Source organism: Anoplophora glabripennis, unplaced genomic scaffold, assembly GCF_000390285.2.
Source record: "Anoplophora glabripennis isolate ALB-LARVAE unplaced genomic scaffold, Agla_2.0 scaffold868, whole genome shotgun sequence".
NCBI lineage: Eukaryota > Metazoa > Arthropoda > Insecta > Coleoptera > Cerambycidae > Anoplophora > Anoplophora glabripennis.
Genome location: NW_019417849.1, coordinates 32828 through 40302, shown reverse-complemented (window position 1 = coordinate 40302; position 7475 = coordinate 32828). Strand labels below are relative to the sequence as shown.

At 41.4% G+C, this 7475-nt stretch overlaps 1 non-coding gene across 1 annotated transcript; it reads right to left on the bottom strand.

Moving 5' to 3' along the window:
* Positions 1 to 4282: 4282 nt before the first annotated feature.
* Trnat-ugu lies at positions 4283 to 4354 on the bottom strand. Its single transcript has one exon. It is a non-coding gene; the product is annotated as a tRNA-Thr (tRNA).
* Between the last annotated feature and the right edge of the window lie 3121 nt (positions 4355 to 7475).

Here is a 7475-nt window from a genome sequence, read left to right as displayed (position 1 = left end):
TAAAGAGTCATACGTCCACGCTAACATTCAACTTTAATGGCTTGGCTCTTCTTTGTTTTTACTCGTACAACAGCATACCCAACATCGAAGCCAATCAAAAGTTTTACTTGTATGAGAGCAACGAAAAAAACAAAAACAAGGAAGTCGTTATAAAATTTGACGAGGGCTCATACGAGATTCGGGACATTGAAAATTATATTAGAAAGGGATTAAACATCGACAAAGACCCCAACGCTGACCAGATATTTTCTCTAACACCTAACAATAACACTCTAAGGTGTGGAATACACAGCGATAAATACACGGTGGACTTTGAACCCGAAGACAGTTTCGGTAGGACGTTGAGATTTTCAAACAAATTCCTAGAATCCAAGAACCTAACAAATCGGATTTACCGGTGGATACTATAAAAGTACACACCATCCACCTGGATTGTAACATTACTTCGGGAGCCTTCTACAACGATAGACCGTCACATACTACATACGAGTTTCCTCGTGGGATCGACCCAGGATTTGCCATCGACGAAGAACCAAATCACCTCATCTATCTACCGATAAATAGAACTGAAATAAGCACGCTTACAATCGACGTGTTGGACCAGAATTTCGAACCCGTTAATTTCAGAGATGAAGAAATCATCATTCGATTGGAGATTAAGAAACTTGAATAATGCTAGTTTTCGACAACTCTCAATCAAATGTTCATATAAAGGAGCCGCTATCGAGATACAAGTCAGTATCGCGAGGAGCATCTCACGATAAGGTTGCATTCACTAAGCCTCTGTCTCTAACGAACACCTTGTCCCTAAAATCTCTGGGTTATAATGTCATCGCATCAAACGTTGGATCTTTTTCGCCATCCCTCAATGGATGAATCCATACAAAAGGTGGAATGGCGAACGTATTATCCATACGTAAAGCCCTTCAGAAACAACGACGTCATTGAAATCACCATCAATCAAGCCGATGTTTTCGATGCTACTTACGACGGTCAGATACTTATCAGCGGGAAGATTACAAAGGTTGGTAATGGAGGCGTATCGTTCGTAAACAACGCAGAGGCCTTTATGTTTTCATCAGCCACATATGAAATAAACGCCAAAGAACTGGAAAGTATACGTGAAGTTGGTCTAGTGAGCACCGTACGCGGATACTTGTGTTATTCCGACGAGGATTCCAAACACTTATCTATAGCCGGATGGAATTATCCTGATGCACCAACTCTAAACGTCGATGGAACTTTTAATTTCCTCGTCCCGTTGAAGCATATTTTCAATCTTTTCAACGACTACCGCATGGTAACGTGTAGCAAGCAATGTATTAAATTGATAAGAGCCAGTAACGATTCCAATTGTTTCTTGGTTAAGGAGAAGGTGGCTACCGATAAATAAACAGTGACTCTGGATATTCAAAATATTGAGGTTAAAATTAAACGGCTATACCCTAACGACGAAATAAAACTTAGCTTACTAAAAGCCATCAAAGCCGATACGCCCATATTGATACCGTATAGACAATGGGATTTGCATATGCTAACTGCGCTCACGCCTGGCGCTACAAAAGAAATTTGGACCGTTAAGACTACTTCTGCGATGGAAAGGCCTAGATACGTCATCGTCGGTTTCCAGACAGCCAAACAAAACAAATTCACAGAAGATCCTATACACTTTGATAACATCGATATTATCAACATTAGATTAACGCTAAACAGCGAGAGCTCTCTAACGAGAGGATGCGATTAAATTTTGCAAAGAACGACTACGCTGAAGCTCACTACAACTACACTGAGTTTTATACAAGTTACTCGAATACGCTGCAGAAGAAATCTTTACTAGATTATCTCACCTTTAGGAATCACGTTCTTTTCGTCATCGATTGCTCGAGGTGGGACGAAAGCATAAAATCATCTACCGTGGACGTAAGATTGGATATTGAAGCAGCGCAAGGTTTTCCTGATAATACCCGTGCCTACTGCATAATTGTACATGATTATATCATGGAACACCTCCCACTTAGCGAAGTCGTAAAAAATCTAGGTTAAAAAATAAATCTAAGTAATTGTTAGTCGTTTGATAATCGTCCGAGATGAAGGTTGTGGCGCTAGACTCAGTAACATAAAGCCCTGGGCTTTATGTTACTGAGTACCGATGGAGGTTATGAATTTTATCCTAAGGAAATCACGATTCAGGATGCGCGCCAAGTGAGCCATTATTTGATTAAACCGCCTACAAGTTTCCATAGTTTATCTCGACCGAATCAGAAGCAAGTAAGATATACGGAACCAAATATCCACAGCATCCGCTATTCATCTGGAGACGTAGAATATAGTGCGCTGAACGCTATACTTGAAGATAATTTGCTGTGTACCGATATAATTTATGTGAGAGGACGTGACCGGCTGCATTATTTAGAGAAAATGCTACCGCAATTGGTTCCCTCCAGCTGGCAGCACTTACCCAATGTGGTAAACGTTGAAAAATGCGAAAATTACTGGGATAACCCCACCACGTTTCCAAGTAAATGTACTCCGTTGTTCATATCATATGAATCCAAATAAAACAGTCAGATGCAACAGGCGGAACTGCGAAGATCTTTCCCTTTGGGTATACAACCTATTGCCGCAATGAAGGAGAAAACAGTTACTTTCAACAAATCTAAAAATAAAGTGCATCTAATGAAAACGTGGACTTTTGCATCTACTGCAGCTCGGCGTAGATACTGGGAATTTTTTGCTGCCGATAGAGATAGATTCAAGAGAAAAATTGAAACGACTTCTAAAATTCTCAAGCCATTATTAGATAAACATCTTGAAAAAATTCGCCAACTAAAATCCGAAATAACACACTACGATAACCAGTGTAAAATGGCTAAACAGATGAACATTCAAAACAAGTGGGATGATGTATTTACGAATCCTTATCGATTTTCCGCAACGAAGGATGGACCTACATCTACAAGAATTGTACCAATTACTTTATAATTTTACATTTATTATATTTTAATATGCTTAATATATGCTTACTTGTCCTTGTTTGTATTATTTCCTCTCTCCCTCTACCTTTCATGTATAAGAAAAAACAGTTATAAGACTTTACAAATCATTATGTACCTCATTCGTTTATAGACAGTGGTCTGTTGCTTAATAACAATGGTCGTTTTACGTTCCAATTTCATAATTTTAACTGCAGTACTACAAAATGTGTTGTACGTACATGATATACACAACGTACACGAAATGTATTTGTGCTACAGAAATGTTAGCGAGAATGATACGTGCCCACATACGTTAATTCAGATGAGACGTAATATAGTTAACGGTGGAAAGCTGAAGGTCTTCGGGGCGTCAATTCCGGAACATTTTAAATTCTACAAGTTGAGAATAACGTTTCAAAATAAGTCGATTTGGGATTTTGATACCTGGAGGTCATTACCTATTTTAAACTGCTCCGATTATGAAGATGTATACGCAGACGCACTCATCATAGCGTCTGAAAGTACGAAAACAGATTTGAATACGATTTCTGGATTTATTTACTTTATAACAGTCGCTACAATTGTATTAGTACTGAAGAGTATTGCAAAAATCATTCAAAAGTATTATGGTTAATGTAGCGAAAACAGCATAAACTCCACATTTTTGCCGCAGTTCTCCAGATTGACTGGTATCAACAACATACGGTTCATTAGCGCAGCTCCTTCAATAATTACAACCCTACCACCTCCATTGTATAATATTCAAGTTGTTATCAGGAAACAAAGGGACTAAAAACACAACTTTTGTTCTGTAAATTTAACCATTAGATGTTTAATTATTCTTCAGTATATCATAGTCAAGTGTAGCGATAGGTGCTTTTAAAGAGAGCGTAATGTCTGGTAGGAAGCCAATCGAAGTCAAATTCCGTTCTGAGGACGAATGTTGGGGACGGCCTGAAAAGGTTTGTCGAATATGTCGAAGGCGAGAACGAAACGTTATTTTTTTACCTTGCGCCCATGTGGAAGTCTGCTGGATTTGCGGAATGCATATAAAATTTTGTACTTTATGTTATAAAGAACTTTCAGCAACAGTTCGAATATGATATTAAATAACTATCCCATATACATCATGTATTACACCTACCTTATGCCAATAAATAGATATAAACAAAATTGTTTCTCGTTTCTTTTTCGTATACCTATCGAGTCAGGTTGGCCGAGTGGTTAAGGCGTCTTGTTTAAGCCTTGGTTCCCAAAAGGAGCGTGGGTTCGAATCCCACATTTGACATTTTTGATAAAAATGTAATTGCTTCCTGTGAGATTTGAACTCACTACCTCCGGTTTACAAGACCATCGCTCTACCACTGAGCAAAAGAGGCTCATGCTAGGTTTACTAGCAAGCCTGCATATTAAGCTAAATTTTTTGCTAACACTACAATTAATTATAAAGGAAATAATATATCAGGTTACAGTTTATGCTAAAAAACAGGTCTGAACCTGTAGAAAACAGGTCTGAACCAGTAGAAAACAGGTCTGAACCTGTAGAATGCTGTTTGGAGAGCATTGACCTCGAATGACGCAATATCGGATAAGAATGACGCAATGCTGTTAAAGGAAATAGTATATCAGGTTACAGTTTATGCTAAAAAACAGGTCTGAACCAGTAGAAAACAGATCTGAACCAGTAGAAAACAGGTCTGAACCAGTAAAAAACAGGCCTGAACCTGTAGAAAACAGGTCTGAACCTGTAGAAACTTGACCTCGAATGATGCAATCCCAGATAAGAATAACGTAAAGCTGTTTGGAGGTCACTACCTCCCCATATCGTGATTGAATTTTAAATTTACCACCAACTGGCCATGTGACGTCACTTCAATGCCGCCATGACACTTCTTGCATGCCACCATCCAGCTCATGAACTCTTCAGGGTCACCCCAGAAGCCAATGACCACAAGGTGGACCCTCAAGCTCGCTGGACGCTGACCATGTGGTGACTTTGACAAGACCTTGACCCCAGGTGACCTTGGCATGACCTCGAGGTGACCTTGACCCCAGGTGATCTTGGCATGGCCTTAAGGTGACCTTGACCCCAGGTGACCTTGCCACGTCACTTCCTGGTCCAGAACCGGACTCATCTATCTACTTCTATACATACCCCTTGAACGCGACAACCCTTATCTTATTAGGACTGGTATTACAGATGCCAAGGGTTGTACTCTTCCGCATGAAAGCGTACCGGTTACGCTAACGTGAGGAAGAAAGTCGACCACCAACCTAAATTCCTTTCTTCTTAATCTCGCAAGCACCATCTCCGTACACCTCAACAGATTAGCGAAGAATGAACGAGTAACCGACGTGTCTCAACTAGTAACTTACTACGCGTATAAGATGTCGTCATGTTTTATTTACATCACGTTTTACCTCATGCTGTTATCACATTTGAAATAATTATCAGTTTTAAAAAAGGTGTTAAAACTTCTTCAATAAAGGTGAGTTTTTTAAAATATGGCGTGTCGCATATCAAATTAAACGTCTTGATTAATGCAATAAGATAGTGGGTCTCATCAATTTTTTTTCTTTTGTTCGGGCCGATGATATGCTTGCCCAGTAGGTAGAAAGCGCTCACTATCTTTTCATTTTACTCACATTCAAAATTTTTTTCGAATACTTTTTATGTGAATCACGCCCTATTTTTTTTAATCAAACACATCTTAATCACGCGACCTCTTTTCAGGCGTTAAAATTATATCTCGCCGACACTAGTTACCTCAAAGGTAATAACCAAGCGCCTCCTACGACCTTCTAGTCAGTTTATCTTCAATCTTTGAAGTGTTAAGATCACAGTTAGTTTTCTTCTCGCGCTCGACGCTATTCAATCAACTTTCAAATTACTTTCGTCAGGAAGCGTTTTATCAGATTTGGTATCTTTCAGAAATCCTACTATCACCACTGCAAGATGTCTAAATTTTTCATCGTCAAAGATACCGTGAAAAAATTCGTCGTTTCAATCTACAAGGACGAGTCTTGGAATTTTAAATTAGGCCGGTACCCGTCGGCGAAGAGCCTGTTGGATGGGTCAAGGAAGCCGTCAACTAAATAATTCAACGGGGAACCGAACACCTTAGTCCTGAAGATCAAGAAGCGTTTTCCTTTTGCTTCAGGGATTTCGCCAGAGGTGATGGCTGGGTCCGCTTCAAACCCACTAAAGAAGTTACCTACGACGACGTATGGGACGTCATCTCCGCCGTATACCAGTCCAACTCCTCGGGACTAAACACCGAGACGTTCTGTCTGGGCGTGACTTCTGTGCGTATGCCCACAGGGAAAGGACATGGTGAAAAGTACAACGCCTTCGACGAGGAGTGTGTCAAGCGGCGTGGTATTGTTACCATAAACAATACAGACAATATGTGTTTGCCGCGCGCCCTCGTCGTAGCAAAAACCTACGCGGACAAAGACAAGGACCAAACCAAGGTGCGTCGCGATATCGGAAAGATCCAGACGCAAAGGGCTCAACACCTGATGCGGATGACAGAGGTTATCATACCTGAAGAGGGCGCAGGTATCCCTGAGCTGCAGGAGTTCCAGCGGTATCTCTCCGACTACTGCATCGTCGTGTACCAGTACGGTAGCAAGGGACGTGACGTGATATCTAAGGGCTCCACAGAGGGTCCCTCGTTAAATTTAATGTATCACGAGGGGCACTATAATATTATCACTTCGCTGACGGCTGCCTTCTGCTGTGATTATTATTGTGAGAGGTGCCAGGTCCCATATAATACTAAAAACAAACACAGATGTGGTGGTACCTGTCCGTCATGTCAACAGTCGCTCGCATGCCCCGAAGACATCGCTGTCACCTGTTCCGATTGTCAGCACGGCTTCAGGGGGCAGCAATGCTACGACAATCACAGGAGCCAGGGATCAATGGGAAAGAGCTCGGTTTGCGAGCAGATTCGCCGTTGTCTCGACTGTCTTAAGGTGGTAAAAAATGGCAGAACCCATGTCTGCGGGGAGATATATTGCAAGATATGCAATGCCCACGTGCCCGCAGACCACCTGTGTTACATACAGCCCAACACAGGAAATCCAAAGACAACTGACCTTCTCTTTGTATTCTACGACTTGGAGACCCGGCAAGAGAAGGCGCAAGAAGATGGTTTCCTCCTGCATGAACCAAATCTCTGCGTTTTTAAGCAATGCTGCGACACATGCCTCAACACGCCGCAGACAATCTGTAGTAAATGCAGGGTTAGACTGCAGATTTTAAGGTTCAACGACCCCATTTCGCCGTTCCTCCACCACCTCATGACCATGAGGAAATAATTCAAGCAGGTGGTGGTCGCCGCACACAACGGGCAAGCCTTCGACCACCAGTTCTGCTTAAACTACATCCTGACGCAAACGGACCTCACCCCCGAACTCATCATGCGAGGGACGAAAATAATTTCCATGGTCTAGGGGAACGTAAAATTTTTGGACATCCTAAATTATTTCCCC